Source organism: Equus quagga, chromosome 11 (assembly GCF_021613505.1).
Source record: "Equus quagga isolate Etosha38 chromosome 11, UCLA_HA_Equagga_1.0, whole genome shotgun sequence".
In the NCBI taxonomy this organism is placed as follows: Eukaryota; Metazoa; Chordata; class Mammalia; order Perissodactyla; family Equidae; genus Equus; species Equus quagga.
In genome coordinates, this window is record NC_060277.1 from 6,569,655 (window position 1) to 6,584,672 (window position 15,018).

A 15,018-nucleotide genomic window follows, 5' to 3' on the forward strand; every position below is an offset into this window, starting at 1 on the left:
TTATATAAGGTTTGTGGCTTTGTTTATCAAACATTTCTGGACCAAGCATTGCTAATACTGTCGAGGAATAATTAGTCTCCTCTGACCCTTGCTCAGACCCCGTCTGGCAAAGGGGGACACCTGCATTTCTGGGTCCAGGGTCAGATTTCAGCCTCATTTCCCAACAGTAATTCTGGGAAGATTTTGGGAAGTGTCGATTGCTAACATTTCCTTAAAGCTTTTTGATTTGTAGGCTGTTTCTGGTATATGTTATCTTATTTACCCTCACAGGCATCCAGGGAGGGAGGGAGGGCGAGGTGTCACAGCTGAAGCACTGCATTGGCATGCTAGTTCTCAAATTTAAAATGTGCTTCACGGGCTGGCCGAGTGGTGCAGTGGTTAAGTTCATTCGTTCAGCTTGGGTGGCCCAGGGTTCACCGGTTTGGATCCCAGGTGTGGACCGATGCACTGCTTGTCAAGCCGTGCTGTGGCAGCGTCCCACATAAAATGGAGGAAGATGGGCACAGGTGTAGCTCAGGGCCAGGCTTCCTCAGCAAAAAGAGGAGGCATGGTGGCAGATGTTAGCTCAGGGCTAATCTTCCTCAAATAAATAAATACATAAATAAAATAAAAAATGTGCTTCATTTCACCTTTTTAATGTTTTGAAAATCTGGATGTATCTCACAATATGTGTCAAGAGAAACTTGATTCCTCTTTTTCCTCCTCTCTTGCCGAAGTCTTTCATAATTTTGTGGAGATAATATTTGAAGTTTGTAGGGTAAGCTCACAGTGCTGATGGAGACCAGTAGGATGCCCTGGGGGGGTGTGGGGAGGGCTTCAGGATTCTACTCTGTCTGGAATTACAGGGTCTGGTCATCGGCACTGAGGCAACATTAACTTTGTTCACTGTGCCCAAGTCAGTCAGGCAGAGGACAGCTGTCCTTGCTCACCAGTCCTATCAATGTAGCCATGAGAATGCCTGGCAATGAATGTACAGGAGAAGAGAACTGCCAGGAAGAATGGAGCGTTTATGTTGGTTGGTCAAATTATTCTTTCCTTCGTAATATAAAGTCATTGAATGCTGCCAGGTGGTCATCGTAAGATATCTCTGTAAGCATGCAGTTCAGAGCACGGGCTCTTACATCAGCATGGTGAGTGGTGTCTTCAGCCCACTGTAGCTTGATCCAAAGCTCCTGAGGAAGGTGAATGCATCCGCCAGGCAGTCAGTAATTGTGCTTGCAGCCCAGGTACCTTTCTTCCTAGTGACATTGATGAATTCTCGCTTTCTGTTATTCCCACTCCTCCCCCACCAAGAAGCCTGGTTGAATCTGTAGATTTGAATATGTGCACCCACCCAGCCACCCACCCTGCTTTCCCTAGAATTTTAGACATTCATTCTTGTCAGATCATTTCATCTATCGCGTGTGATGATTTTACTTAGGAGGTCAATGTTAGACTATCTCCAAATTCTATTAGAAACCTTATTATGGTTTAGTATTTACATTTGGGTACTGTATTGTTTTTTGTTTTCTGAGGAAAATTGGTCCTCATCTAACATCTGTTGCCAGTCTTCCTCTTTTTGCCTGAAGAAGATTGTCACTGAGCTAACATCTGTGCCCATCCTCCTCTATTTTCTGTGAGATGCCACCACACTGTGGCTTGACGAGTGGTGTTAGGTCTGCACGCGGGATCCAACCTGTGAACCCTGGGCCGCTGATGCAGAACATGTGAGCTTAACCACTGCACTGCCCAGCGGGCCCCCTTGGGGACTGTGTTGCTGACCTCAGGCTCGGGGTGTGAGTTGCAGTTGGGAAGGGGGATGACTGGCCTGAAACCCATTCACCATGGAAAAATGTTATTTCCGTTGGAAAAGATTCTGAATTTCAAGTCTGTGTCGCGTCACTTTACATTTTAGGGTAGATATGATATAGGAGAGCTTTGAGTGGAACATCTGGCTATGTGAATACGCATTGCAGAGAGATGCTTTACAGCAAGTTTCCAGCCTCCGAACAGGTTGTGTGTACATGTCATATGTCAGCAAATGATTTATTTGGAAAGTATGTTTTCCTACAGAAACAATGCACAAATGAGGATTAGATTTCCAGATTGATTTGTAAAAATCTATACATTAAGTTTTTGAACTGAGTTCTGGGTGCTTTGAGTAGGTCGCTAAAGACAGAATTTCTACCTCACTTTCCTAATTCAGGCCAAAAATTTTAAATTCCCCCCCTTTTTGGGAAAGATTAGCTCTGAGCTAACATCTGCCTCCAATCCTCCTCTTTTTGCTGAGGAACATTGGCCCTGAGCTAATATCCATCCCCATCTTCCTTTAATTTATATGTGGGACACCACCACAGCATGGCTTGACAAGTGGTGCACAGGTCCACACCTGGGATGTGAACCCACAAACCCTGGGCTGCCGAGTGGAGCACGTGAACTTAACCGCTGCGCCACTGGGCTGGCCCCGAAAATGTTTTTTTAATATTATTTTCCTATTTCTTAGTGCTTTTCCCTGAGACTTTCTTGTTGCTAGCTCCATGAACATGTCCTATTACTCTTTTGTAGTATTACGATACACAAAATGTTCTATGCTTCCTGCCTCCTTTTTCTCCATCTAGAATTGAAATTCCTGATTCCTCAAATGTAGCATCTCTCAGCTAAGTAATGAGAGGATCAGAATGTGAGTGACTTCAGTGTGGCTGATGGCCTTCTAGGAGAGATTTACATTTTGACAGAAACCTGTTCACTCTAAAGAATCATAAGTGGTAGAATTTCACTCATGGAGTCAAGGGCAGTGAAAAATGAAGGCAGTTTGTGAGGGAGTCAGAGGGCTGGATTTTGGCATCTTTGGGTCAGGGGACATGCTTTTTGGGAGGCAGGCCTCAGGGCCACACTCCCCCAAACACTTCCTAACTTTCCTGCTTTGGAATCCCCACGTCTCTCTCTGCTGCATCACAGTTTTTCTCCTTCTACAGTTGAATTAATTTGTGTGTATGTGTGTTTGAAGTCAAAGTCTTAAAGACTCACCTTACCCCCATCGCCCCCATGGGGGTCAAAGACCTCATTGTCACTTTCTCTGTTGTTTCATGTTAGTTTGTCAGTCATCCACCAGGAATGAAAAATTTTTACTTGGGAAAAATGTCAAGCTGAATGGAAACACTGTTGCCTGAGATCAATGTTTAAAGACTGAGCTATCTCAAAATAAAGTGTATTTTGTCTTCAGATTGCTCAGAAGTCGCTTGTCATTGATTTCAAGAATCAGAAATCTAGGTGATGAGCTGTAAGGAAATTATTGTCGCTAGGAAACCCCTCACGACCTCTCCCTTTGTATCAGATCCTGTCTACCTGTTTTACAACCGTAAGAAGTGAATATTTAACTGATTAAGGTTATTCTGCATTAGAACTTGACTTCTACTTTGGTCGGTTGTTGAAAGATAGTTTAAACACCCCTGGCCAGTAGACACTAGTTTCATTGGGCCTGCCTTGTGAGAAGATCAGATCTACAGTTAAACGGGTGTCTCGTGTTCTCCACCTGGTGACTTCTTCCTCAAAGATAGTCTGAAGTGTAGTTGTCATTAAAGATTGTCAGGTGGGTTTTGTATTACCAGACTCTAGGAACCAGTCATTTTGTAAAGGATTTTAAATGAAAAGTTGAACAATTGATGTATTGTCCGGTGGGTCCTGGCTTTTGCGTCCAGCTCTTTGGAGGGGATGAGAGGTGAGTGGTCACATTGGACGTTGCCTGGCCAGATTGAAAACCGAAAGCCCATGGACGTGAAGCGTGAGGGCCGATAGTCTTACTACGGGAGAGGGGATCTGTTTGCTCACCTTGGTATCAGCTTTGCCTCATGGTCAGTATCCGTGGTGACCTTTTTAAAAATGCAAGAGCGCAAAGGATTTTTAGGGCAGCAAAAACTACTCTGTATGGAACTGTAAAGTTGGATACATGTCATTATGCAATTGTCCAAACCCACAGAATGTACACCACCAGGAGTGAGCCCTAATGTAAACTCTGGACTCGGGGTGGTTATGAGGCGCTGGTGTAGGTTCATCACTTGTAACAAACGTACCACTCTGTGGGGGACGTTGATAATGGGGGACACTGTGTGTATATGGGGGTAGAGGGTATATGGGACATCTCTACCTTTTGCTCAGTTTTTGTGAACCTAAAACTGCTCTAAAAGATAAAGTGTAATACAAAAATTAAAAACAATAGAGATGTCCAGGTACTACCTTTGAAGATTCTGGTTCAGTGGATCTGCTGCTGGACTCGAACATGTCTGCAGCCAGAGGTGAGAACTGCTTTGGGAGGCTGTAACATGCCATCTGCAAAGGCACTCCGTGGCGGCAGGGCACCCGCTCCCCAGGTGTAGGGGGTCCATCCATCGACTCCTTGCTGAAATGTTAGTATTGCTGGTGGGGGGGTTTCCCCTAGTGATAGGGAAGTGAGTGGAGTAGAGACCTTACATCAAGACTGTACGAAGTTTTATTAAATGTCTGTCTGGCTGAATTTGTTTGGTTATGATTTGCTTTGAGCAATGTGCAGCCCTATAGTAAGGGCTTGATAAGTATTAGCTGTAGTTTTTATTGTTATATTTTAAAACCCTGATTATATTTTTCTCAGTATCTTACCATTTTTCTTGAATGTTTGATGGAAATACTAAGTCCTTTGCCTTGGATAAATTCCCAATATTGTTTTTATATTTTATCAATAACTTAGTGACTTGGAAGGCCCATAGTGTAAACATATCCACTTATATATTCATGATGACTGTAATTTAAAAAGCTTGCTTAGACTCAAAAATTAAACTTTAGTTAATACTTTTACAAGCAAGAAAAAAACCCCAAGATTTAAAAACAATACACTTTGTCTTGAAATTTTGAATAGACCAATCCCTAGTGTCCAATGATTTATCGTCTTGTTGGAGAGTCAGAAGAGAGGCGTTGGCCATAACCAGTTGGATTAAAAAAAGAAGAATGTTGGGGCCGGCCTGGTGGTGCAGTGGTTAAGTTTGCACTTTCTGCTTCAGCGGCCTGAGGTTTGCCTGTTTGAATCCTGGGTGCAGACCTACATGCCGCTTGTCAAGCCATGCTGTGGTAGCTATATGTGGTCCCACATATAGAGTAGAGGAAGATGGGCATGGATGTTAGCGCAGGGCCAGTCTTCCTCAGCAAAAAGAGGAGGATTGGTAGCAGTTGTTAGTTCAAGGCTAATCTTCCCAAAAAAAAAAAAAAAAAAAAAAAAGAATGTCAAAGATGAATTTATTTACTTTACCCCTAAAATAAACTCTAGGAATAGAAATATAGTTGGATTTTGCACATGAGAAATTGCAGGCTATTTGGCAGCTGTTCGCTTGGAGCAAATGAAGATTTATATGGTTCTTCCTCATTTGCTACAATACCATTCCCTTAAACTTTGATTACCAAAGGAAGGCATTTAAGGGACCGTGTTTTAGGAGCAGCTGAGCAACTGACACATATTAGAACTCACAGGGGTGTTTATTATTCCTTATCATGTAGTTAAAGCCAAGAAATAAGTATAATTCCTTGTGTAAAATTAGTGTGCAAATATTTACATTTTATCAACAAATATGATTTGCTTACCAAGCTTTGAGATCCATTGTTTGGGGAGTTTTGTGCAGCCCCATCGCAGAACTTGGCTTTGAGAGGGCCCTGGAGCTCACGTGTGGGTGGGAGGAGCAGGAGGTCCTGGAACCTCCTGCAGGCCTGTCCCACGTGTGGAGAGAGGTCCCCTCTGCTCAGCCACGTGGTTCTTGTGGCCTGAAAACTGATGAGACCTCTGGGTTGCAGGAAATAAAAACTATAACTGCCTTAGAAATACAGGATATGGTTATGGATGAAAGGTTAAAAGTTTAATGTTTTATCTTTTAAAACTAAAAATTAGCATTTATTTGCTTTCATAAAAGAAAAAAAAGACCACATCCACAGACTTAAATCTCTGGTTGACGGTCCATTTTGTTTGTTTGTGAATAATATTGGTAGCAAGATTTCTGTTACTGTTTTTGCCATGTTCTACATACCATGAAGATGAAACATATTTTTCTATTTTGTTTGTGATCCAAACTTACCTGGTTTCTTATGAGATGAGTTGCGTGCTCAGTTAAGAGTTCTGGAACATTTCAAAAACCAGCAGACTAGGGTAGAAAAACATTCCATCTGAATACTGTGTTTAGACTTGGATGGACTTGGAAGCGTTGTGCTCGTGAAGTAGGGTCTTACATATAAGGTGTAAGAAAGGTGAGCTCATCTGTCCTTGAGTTAATCAAGGTGTGTGTGATTTTATTAAAAGTGAGCCTGTATACTTCTGGCCACACTAGGGTCCCCTTTAAAATTATTGCAGGATACAGTTACTGGAAGGCATTGTGCAATCTGGTCTGGTCTACTGTTTGGTTTTTTTTGGTAGCAGTCTTTTAATTTTTATTTCTAGCACTTAAAGCCATATTGAATAGTATTTTATGCCACTTATGTTAACAACATTGCAAAATTTCCCCAATGTTCAATCCTAATCCCCCGAATCCTGTGGAATGGAAAAAGAAATCAAGATTCTGTAATGAGTTATGAGAGGATTTTCCTTTTTTCTTCCTTCTTTTGTGGGGCCTAGTCTTGAAGGATTAATATAAGAAAAGTTTCTTATCATTTTTTGTAGTCATTTATAAGAAACTGACATGCTTACATAACTTTGATGATGCATGTCTGTCTGTCTATCTGTCTGTCGACGTACATGTATAACGTTTTCCTGATCATTAATGAAAATTAAGTTTGAAAGACTTTTTCAACTACTCAAAGAAAGATGTGTGTGTGTGTATATATATAATGTATATGTATGTGTATATATACACACATAATTATATATACCTACATGTATATATTTTATATATAATATATGCACATATCTTTTTTTGAGTAGTTGGAAAACTTTTTCAAACTTAATTCTTATTAATGATCATGGAAACTTTACTTAAAAATCTTCCTTTACTCATTTACTTCTGGAATTATATTTTTAACATACACACACACAAAATCACTGGATGTGGTTTCTTCCTTTTTGTCAGGATTTGAATGGACTTTGAGACAGAGCTGTGTCGACAACTCATTCAGATTGGTAGGGAAAGAAGGATCTGACAAATGATAGCCTTAGACTGTCTGAGGCACTCTCTCCCCTCCCATACGGTTTGGATTTCCTCCACCCCCCGTGACAATGTCTCAGTTGTTGTGTTGGCTCCGTGCATACCTTTCTTTCCTTGGCCTTTTATATTTGCATAGTGTCGTATAGAACTAGCGCAAAATACATAGCTCAGGGGCTGCGCTGTGTGGATCGCATTGTGCACTTCCCAGCACTGTCTCCTTGGCGCACAATAACCACAGTGTGGACAGCCTACACGGAGACAGTGATGGTGTTTTATGAAACACCAGTGGTGTGTGGCGTCGACTGCAATCTGCCGGGTAAGCATTTGCACAAATTCCTCCAAGTTGAGAGGCCTCCAGAAATGTCATGTTTTGGCCTCAATAGTGAATGCCACAAATAACAGCCCAGGCACAGGGGACTTTGCTCAGAGTCTCGGATTCCAGCCTGCCTGCCTTCAGCTGGATCTGCTGTAGATTGCTTTGCCTTTTTTTTGTTTTTAAAGTTCCCAAAAGCTAGTCTTTCAATCCTTGAATAATATGTTTTAAACCCATCTGAATTATCTTGTTTTGTCTCTCTCCTTTGGATGTCTCTATTGTATTATGCAGTCTTCTAAAGAAAAATAAATCTAATACCTGGAAAGTAGACCAAAGGACTTTTTTTTTTAAGTTTTCAACCCATTGATTTTATATGGCTGATTCGTGGTGTAAGTGGGGTTAGGGAGAGGCAGACGGGGGAAAAATAGATCGTAAAGCTTGTTGGTACTTAATATAGGAAGTACAATTGTTTTTTGAAGTGTCTTTGGCAAGTTTATTAACAGTTATATGGTTTTAATTGTTTAGTTAACTGGTGCTACATTATCAGAATAGAGGTTGACACAATTTGTACTCTATAAAGGTTCTAGTGTAAGAAAGGATCAGAGCAAGGGCATGCTTCAGACAGGAAGAAGAAATGACAGTGACACTGATGTCTCGGTGGAGGAGTGTGTACAGACTCTGCAGAACCTCACTGTCCCCTTCTGCACAAAGGTGGGCATGGCCTGCTCTCAACGGGAAGGGGCACATGGCTTTTCTGCTTATGTCACTCCTCTAGTTCCCAGCAAGTCTTTGGAAATGCTCTAATTACTAAGGATGAGTTTAAGTACAAGGTAGAATTGTGAAAACAAAGTGTAGGTCTGTGGCTGCTCTTCTCCCAGAATCTCGCTGGCAGTGTGTGTTTGGTTTAGTTCCTTGAATATCTGTGGCATGGTAGTCCATGAGCTAGATCCAGGAGATTGCATAAAACTGCAAGCCAGAAGGCCTGAATTCTAGTCTCAGCTCTGCCAACTTTTTGGCTAGCATCATGACACCGAGCCACTCCATCTGAGAATATCTTTTAGCCTGCTAGTGAGCTAGTTACTTGATGAGGTGCTGCTGTAGGAGACATGGAGGGGAGTAAGATACACTTCTGCTTAGAGAACTCAGTCTACAAAAGTAATAAGTATCAAAAGAAGTAGAAGGTCAGGGTAAGTTCCATAGATGTGCAATAAAGTGGTTGAAGGAGAAAGAGGAATATTGGGAGACTGGGACAGCCTTCATAGGGAAGGAGAATTTGGAGATTTGTCTAGAAGTAGGTTTCAACAGTTGGAAATAAATCAAGGGAAAAAGAAATTTCGAGTATGTCTTGGCAAGTCAGTAGTCCTTTTTGTCTGGGGCAATACCCCTAAACAGCTATGACAACTAATGAACCAGTGACATGTACTGGTATCTTAGGTGCACACCGTAAAGCAAATATCTGTGTATTCTGCTTGGTTAAAAATGTATATTTGTAGTGTTTTCATGCACTAGAATTCAAGATGTTTATTAAAAATCAAAACTGATGATAGGGGAAAATAGCCTTCCTGGATAGAAGTAATAGAGTGCTGGTGTTTATGAATATCACAAATCAGAACTCAGTTCTTTACAGGAAATCAGGCTGAAAACTTAGATCAGTTAAACTCTCTGTAGCCTCAGTTTTCTCATTTCTGAAATGAGATTGGATTAAATAACTGTGAAAGCTCTTTAGTTATGCTTAAAATTATTATTTTTAGAGCAGCTCAAAAAGGTCCAGTGATTTCAGCTGCCTTTTAATGAATCTGTGTAATGTGCCAAACATTTTGTTAAGCACTTTAAATACACCTCATTTTAATTCTCTTAATACCATTATAAGGTGTTTTTATTTTAAAGAGAGGAAACTGAGGCATGGAGAAGTTAAGCAACTTCCCCAAGGTTGCACAGCCATTAAGAGAGAGAGCAGGTGTTCCATTCCACATCACTGGAATTCCGCCCTGGTACCTTTCTCCTAGGTTGTTGGGAATCGGTGATTCTCATGAAAGGTGGCACACACCAGAATCTGGGAGGGAGAAGGAACAATTACAACCTGCATGCCCCCTACATTTTTATCTACTACCGTTGTGAGTTGTGTCTTGATTCCTCTCCCCCAAATGATGAGAATTATTACTTATGGAGTGTATTGTGAACAGCGTGAGGGCAACAAAGAAGCTGTGAGCCCCCGGGTCATGGCTGTCAGAACATACTCAGGCACGTCTGATTGCAGGTTAGTACTTAGAAAATGTGGTAACTTGGAACATTTAATATGTGGCATTTAATTTGTGTCTTCTGATAATCTGATATATTTTCTGAGATAACAAGAATTATGCTGTTTTGTTTGCCTTTTTGAGTTAGCTTCCAGAAGCAGATCAATTTTGGGTTTTTAAAGAGTGACTTCTCTGGGTTTTCTGTTACAGTTTTTTTTCTTCACTCCTTGTAATTCCTCAGCTCATGTTTCTTTACCTCTTGTCTTGATGGCTTTATTATATCTATTATTTTAAAATAATGCATGTCAAAACCTTTTGAATGTTAATGAGTATAATCAATTAATGAGATACAGTGATTGTAGGTTAATGAGTTTCCTTTTATCTGGCTAGAGACCCACTGAATTGTCTTAACTGGAGAGTTTTAGCGTTTATCAGCCATCATGTCTTTTACCATTGCCTTTCCCTTATCCTCAATATTGTCTTCATGTAGAATTCTGATGAGATCTATGTCGACCTCCTCATTCTGTCTTCCATTTCTGTGAGGTTCTTTCCTATTCTCCATCTCTTTGTCTTTCTGTGCTGCATTCTGGTTAGTTTTTTCAGATCTATCTTCCAGTTCACTGGTTTTCTCTTTAGCTGTGCCAGACTCTGTCCATTTGGGTTATTATTTAATTATTATAGTTTTTATTTCTACATGTTCTATTTGATTTTTCAGAATCTGCTTTTTGATAGTTATTTTCCTTGATGTTTTAACATGTTCATTTATTTCTTTAAACATATAAAACATTTATTTTGTGTTCTGTACTTGATAATTCCATTGTCTACAGTCTCTAAAGGCCTGATTGTGATATTGTATCTAGTGCTCAATAATAATAGTGACTGATTTCCTAGTGTTTTTTTATTTTTTGATTATATTTGTTGGGATTTTATGTACGGGAATCATTTGCTTCAGCCAGGCAACTGGGCACATCCGATCAATAGTGGACTAGGTTAAACTGAATTCTCTGTTTTGGCACAAATGTTAATGCCAGTCTCCAGATCTGCTTGAGGGTCAGATCATAGTAATTTTTCTCTCCCTAATTTCTTGAGATATTGTCTGTAGAACAGTAATTCTGCTGTGGAATAAGTTAGTAAGTGTTGTATTAAAGAAAAATGGTGGTTTATTCAGCCAAATAATTTTGGGAAACATTAGGTTGAATGATGAGAAACAGGTATTTTTTACTGTAGAATTTCTCAAGGTATCTTATATGCAGATAGGAGTTTTGATGCTCAGTAGTTACCTACATTAAGAAGAATTTTCCTTGTCTCACTCTGCTCCCCTTTTGGGGGATCTGGGTATATGTGTGGAGCATTTAGTGGAACCAGTGGGACCAATGGAGAACATACTTTGACAGATTCGGGTCTGTCTCCTGGTACCCTTGACTTCTGCACTGCCTTCTCACTGTCTTTCCCTGTGTTTACACCCCTCTGCTCTATGACTGTGTGTATGTGTGCACGTGCACGTGTGAACATAAGTATGTGTGTGTATCTATGTTGTATTTGAACTCCTTAGGGGAAGATGTGCTTGCATTTGGTAATCTTCGTCCCCAGAGTCAGACATTGTCTTTGGGTTGACCTCTTGTATCAAGTTATCTTGTGGACCCTTGGTCAGTGTTCTTTGGACCAATTGGACCAGGTACCTAGTAATGTCTAGAGGAGTAGATTCATAGGACTTATGGGGGGCAGGAGGGGCTTCCTTTTTATTTTCTGTCTCTGACATTTGAATGTAAAGTTCTGAGACCATGTCTGTCTTATTCATTGTTATTTCACTAGTGTGTTAACATACGAACTGACACTTCTTAGATGCTGGATCAGTACATGTTGAGCCTTTAGGCCTGGCATGCCCTTGCGGTCATCTGAGAGTAGGACAGTATAACTAGCGGTCACACTGCATGGCATGTCCGTTATGGATGGGTTACTTTTTCATCTTACTGAATCCTCCAGTGTCTTTTGAATAGAAATTGGCTTTGTCAGACTCTATAAACAGTCGACATGAAAAATAAGTTCGTTTGAATACACTGTTTCTCTGCCTTAAAAAAAATTTCGTGCTTTAAGATTCATTTCAGGTGCCATAGTCTCGGTGAAGCCATGGTTTTTGTTTTTCTCAGACACTGTGATCATTCCATTCTTGGTGTTCCCATTGCACCTTAATGCATCTTTGTATGCATCTTTAAGCACATCCTCACAGTATTGGTGCATGTTTGTCTTTCCAGTCAGAGTTTATTGAAGGTAGAGATGAACATTGAGGAATGGAAGCTTAAGTAACATGTGTGTGCAGGTCAGATCTTATCAAGCATTTAAAATCTCTATTTCCTGGAGAGGAAAGGAGAGAATAGGAGAGCAGCAGTCTGAGCATCTAGAAGAGACTTTGTTGCTTGTTAGATGTGTGCTGGTGAAAGAACAGCTGGGAGCACAGTTCAGCTGTGGTTGGGCAAGGCCCTGGGTTTGGCGCTTGGACATGTATTATCTCATTGCGTTAGTTTGACCCTCACAGTGAACTGCGAGATAGCTGTGCTCTCATCTTTCAGTTGAGGAGACGAAGTGGTTTGCCCGCTGTCACACGTGTCCAGTGATAGCAAAGTGCTTACAGAAGGTTGAGTGAGGGAGGAATGGGACAGACTCAGCCCCAGCAGATGCCCCTGTGCTGGCCGCATACCACCACCGAATTGTGAGCTTTGTGGATGTTTTTCTCCCAGTCTTTTCGGGGAATTCTGTCCATGAGAGCATGTTTCTATTTTTGAAATAGAAACCAGTGAGAAAGTATGATTCATTAATAAAAATTGACTTAAAGCCAGTGTTGAAATGTGCTTTCTCTCTGAACTTAGGTATGTATTTATAGACATCAGTTATCTTAAATATCCTTTTTACTCTAATTTCAAATAGCATTATCACCAAATAAAATAGTATGAATCCCCTTTTGACTGTCAGATTTCCTTTTTTTTTTTCCTTCTTGCCAAAGCCCCCAGTACATAGCTGTATATTCTAGTTGTGAGTGCCTCTGGTTGTGCTATGTGGGACGCCGCCTCAGCATGGCCTGATGAACGGTGCCGTGTCCGCATCCAGGATCCAAACTGGCGAAACCCTGGGCCACCAAAGCGGAGCACACGAACTTAACCACTGGGCCACAGGGCCAGCCCCTCTGTCACATTTCTTTACAATGTCTACAGCTAATTAGTTGCAGTAGTTAGCCTATTTGAAAGTAGTTGTCATTTATAGACAGATTTCATAGAAATGATAAGTTTATTTGGGGCCTATATCTGATTAAATGTCAACTTCTTATATTAACTTCCATTGAATTCTTAGTGTCTTTCTAAATAATCTCTGCTTTATAGTAGATAAGATGTCCTCTGTGACTCGTTTCTGCCTCATTATAAATGAACAGTGAGTGATGTCCAAGGAGATAGATGTGACAGGAGCTGTAATAGTTTGCTCCCTTTGTTATCTCAGATAAGGAAAGTTCTAATTACAAAGTAGGTGTTGAAATTATAGCTATAGTCAGTCACTGAGCCTGAGCACGTTAATGTCACCTCATTTAAAATAAGTGTGTCACATATAGTACACTGTAATGTTTTTCCAGTTGATTACACAGGTATTTTTCGAGCACCTCTTATGCTGGGCAGTCTTCCACTCACTGGAGGATCAGGAGTGAACAATGTGGTTGAAATTAATGTCAGAGAAAGCGAATTCTCTCTTAGATTACTGATTACCTTTAAAATATTCTTTGCTATTATTTGCAGTCACGTCTCCTCACATCTACTTCCGGCTCCTATAAAGAAGAGACAGTGGGTTTTTATTGCACATTTAGGAAAGTAACTGTTGTGGTTTGAGTCACCTTCTTCTCAAAAAGTTAATTTAAGGTACTCACCACGTGTCACACACTGTTCTAAGCTCTCCTTATGTGTTACAGCTCATTAATGCTCACCACACCTTTTTGGTGGATTCTCTTATTTCCGTTTAACAGATGTGCAATTTAAGGCACATAGAAGTTGTGTCTTGTCTTTGGTTACATACCTTGTAAATAATGAAACTGTATTTAGGACTTTGATATTTGGAACCCAGAGCCCAATACTCTTATTCAGTGTGCTATATGTGTGCGTACTTTAAGTATGGGGACAGATGAGCACATATCTGTCTTAAATGTCCTTTGTAATTTAATTTTCTCAATCTTTAAGGATTTGGACAGTACATCGCTTGTTCTGTTGAAATACTGTATTTTGTGTGGCTTCCTCCCTCTAGTATTTGATGTGATATGGACGTATGTATTTAGAAACGTTGCTATAGAGGATTTGATAGTAAAAGTTTCATATTCTCCTTCGCGAGTCTTTCCGGCATGGATTTCTTACCTCTGCAGCCTCAAGAAGGAGGAAGGAAGAGTAAGAGAAACAAGCACTGGCATTGTTTCCATGAAGACTTATCTTTTGAAACTCCTTGTCTGAGTTGTACTTACTTGGAATTGAAATGTTTTTTATATCTGATTGCGTTTTTAAAGATATATGTGTGGGAAACATTAACTTGCACACCCTGGATGAACTAACAAGTATACATTTTGGTGGTGTGAGGGCATCCCTCTTAAGGATAAGAATGTCTGGTGGCTTGTTCACTTTTCCCTCTGCGGTCTAGTGGTTGCTTACATCAGTGTGGGGACAGGAGGCGTGTGTGTGACCTGACCTCTCTCTCATGGGGGCGTTCCCAGGGATGTGCATCTTAATTGGAAATGAGGTGCCACTTTATGTTTGCCATTGATCAGAGAACGGGCTTTTCTCTTGTGGCTGTCAAAGGCTTTTACATCTCTGTTGATAGCAGCTTCTGAAATTAAAAACAAAACACAACAAACTGTTTGAGGCAAAAAATATGTTAAATCCTTGGAGGCAGCTGATTTATTATCCCAGTTCCATTACCTTGTATTTTTAAAATTTGTTCTAAAGAATGAATGCCATATCATTCTCGAGAAAAGGCATAACTTGTATTGAAAAAAAACTTCTATTCTACAAATATCACGGAATAAAAATCAAACCTGAGCGCCGAGGGGATAAAGGGTGTCAGGGTACCTTGAGGAACAGGGCTGACCGATTCCCCCGGGGGAGGATGCCTGTGGAGTGACAGGAGCCACCTTGAGGAATGGAGGAGGCAGTTTGGATGTACTTTTGTGCTGTTTTAAAAATAAATGAACTCCAGGGGGCTGGCCCCGTGGCCGAGTGGTTAAGTTCGTGCGCTCTGCTGCAGGCGGCCCAGTGTTTCATTGGTTCGAATCCTGGGCGCGGACATGGCACTGCTCATCAAACCACGCTGAGACAGCATCCCA

The 15,018-nt window shown here is 40.8% G+C and overlaps 1 protein-coding gene across 13 annotated transcripts in view; it reads left to right on the forward strand.

Moving 5' to 3' along the window:
* Positions 1–15,018, forward strand: part of EPB41L2 (erythrocyte membrane protein band 4.1 like 2) — a 203,543-nt gene that overhangs the window by 110,139 nt on the left and 78,386 nt on the right. The gene's annotated exons all lie outside the window — the stretch shown is intronic.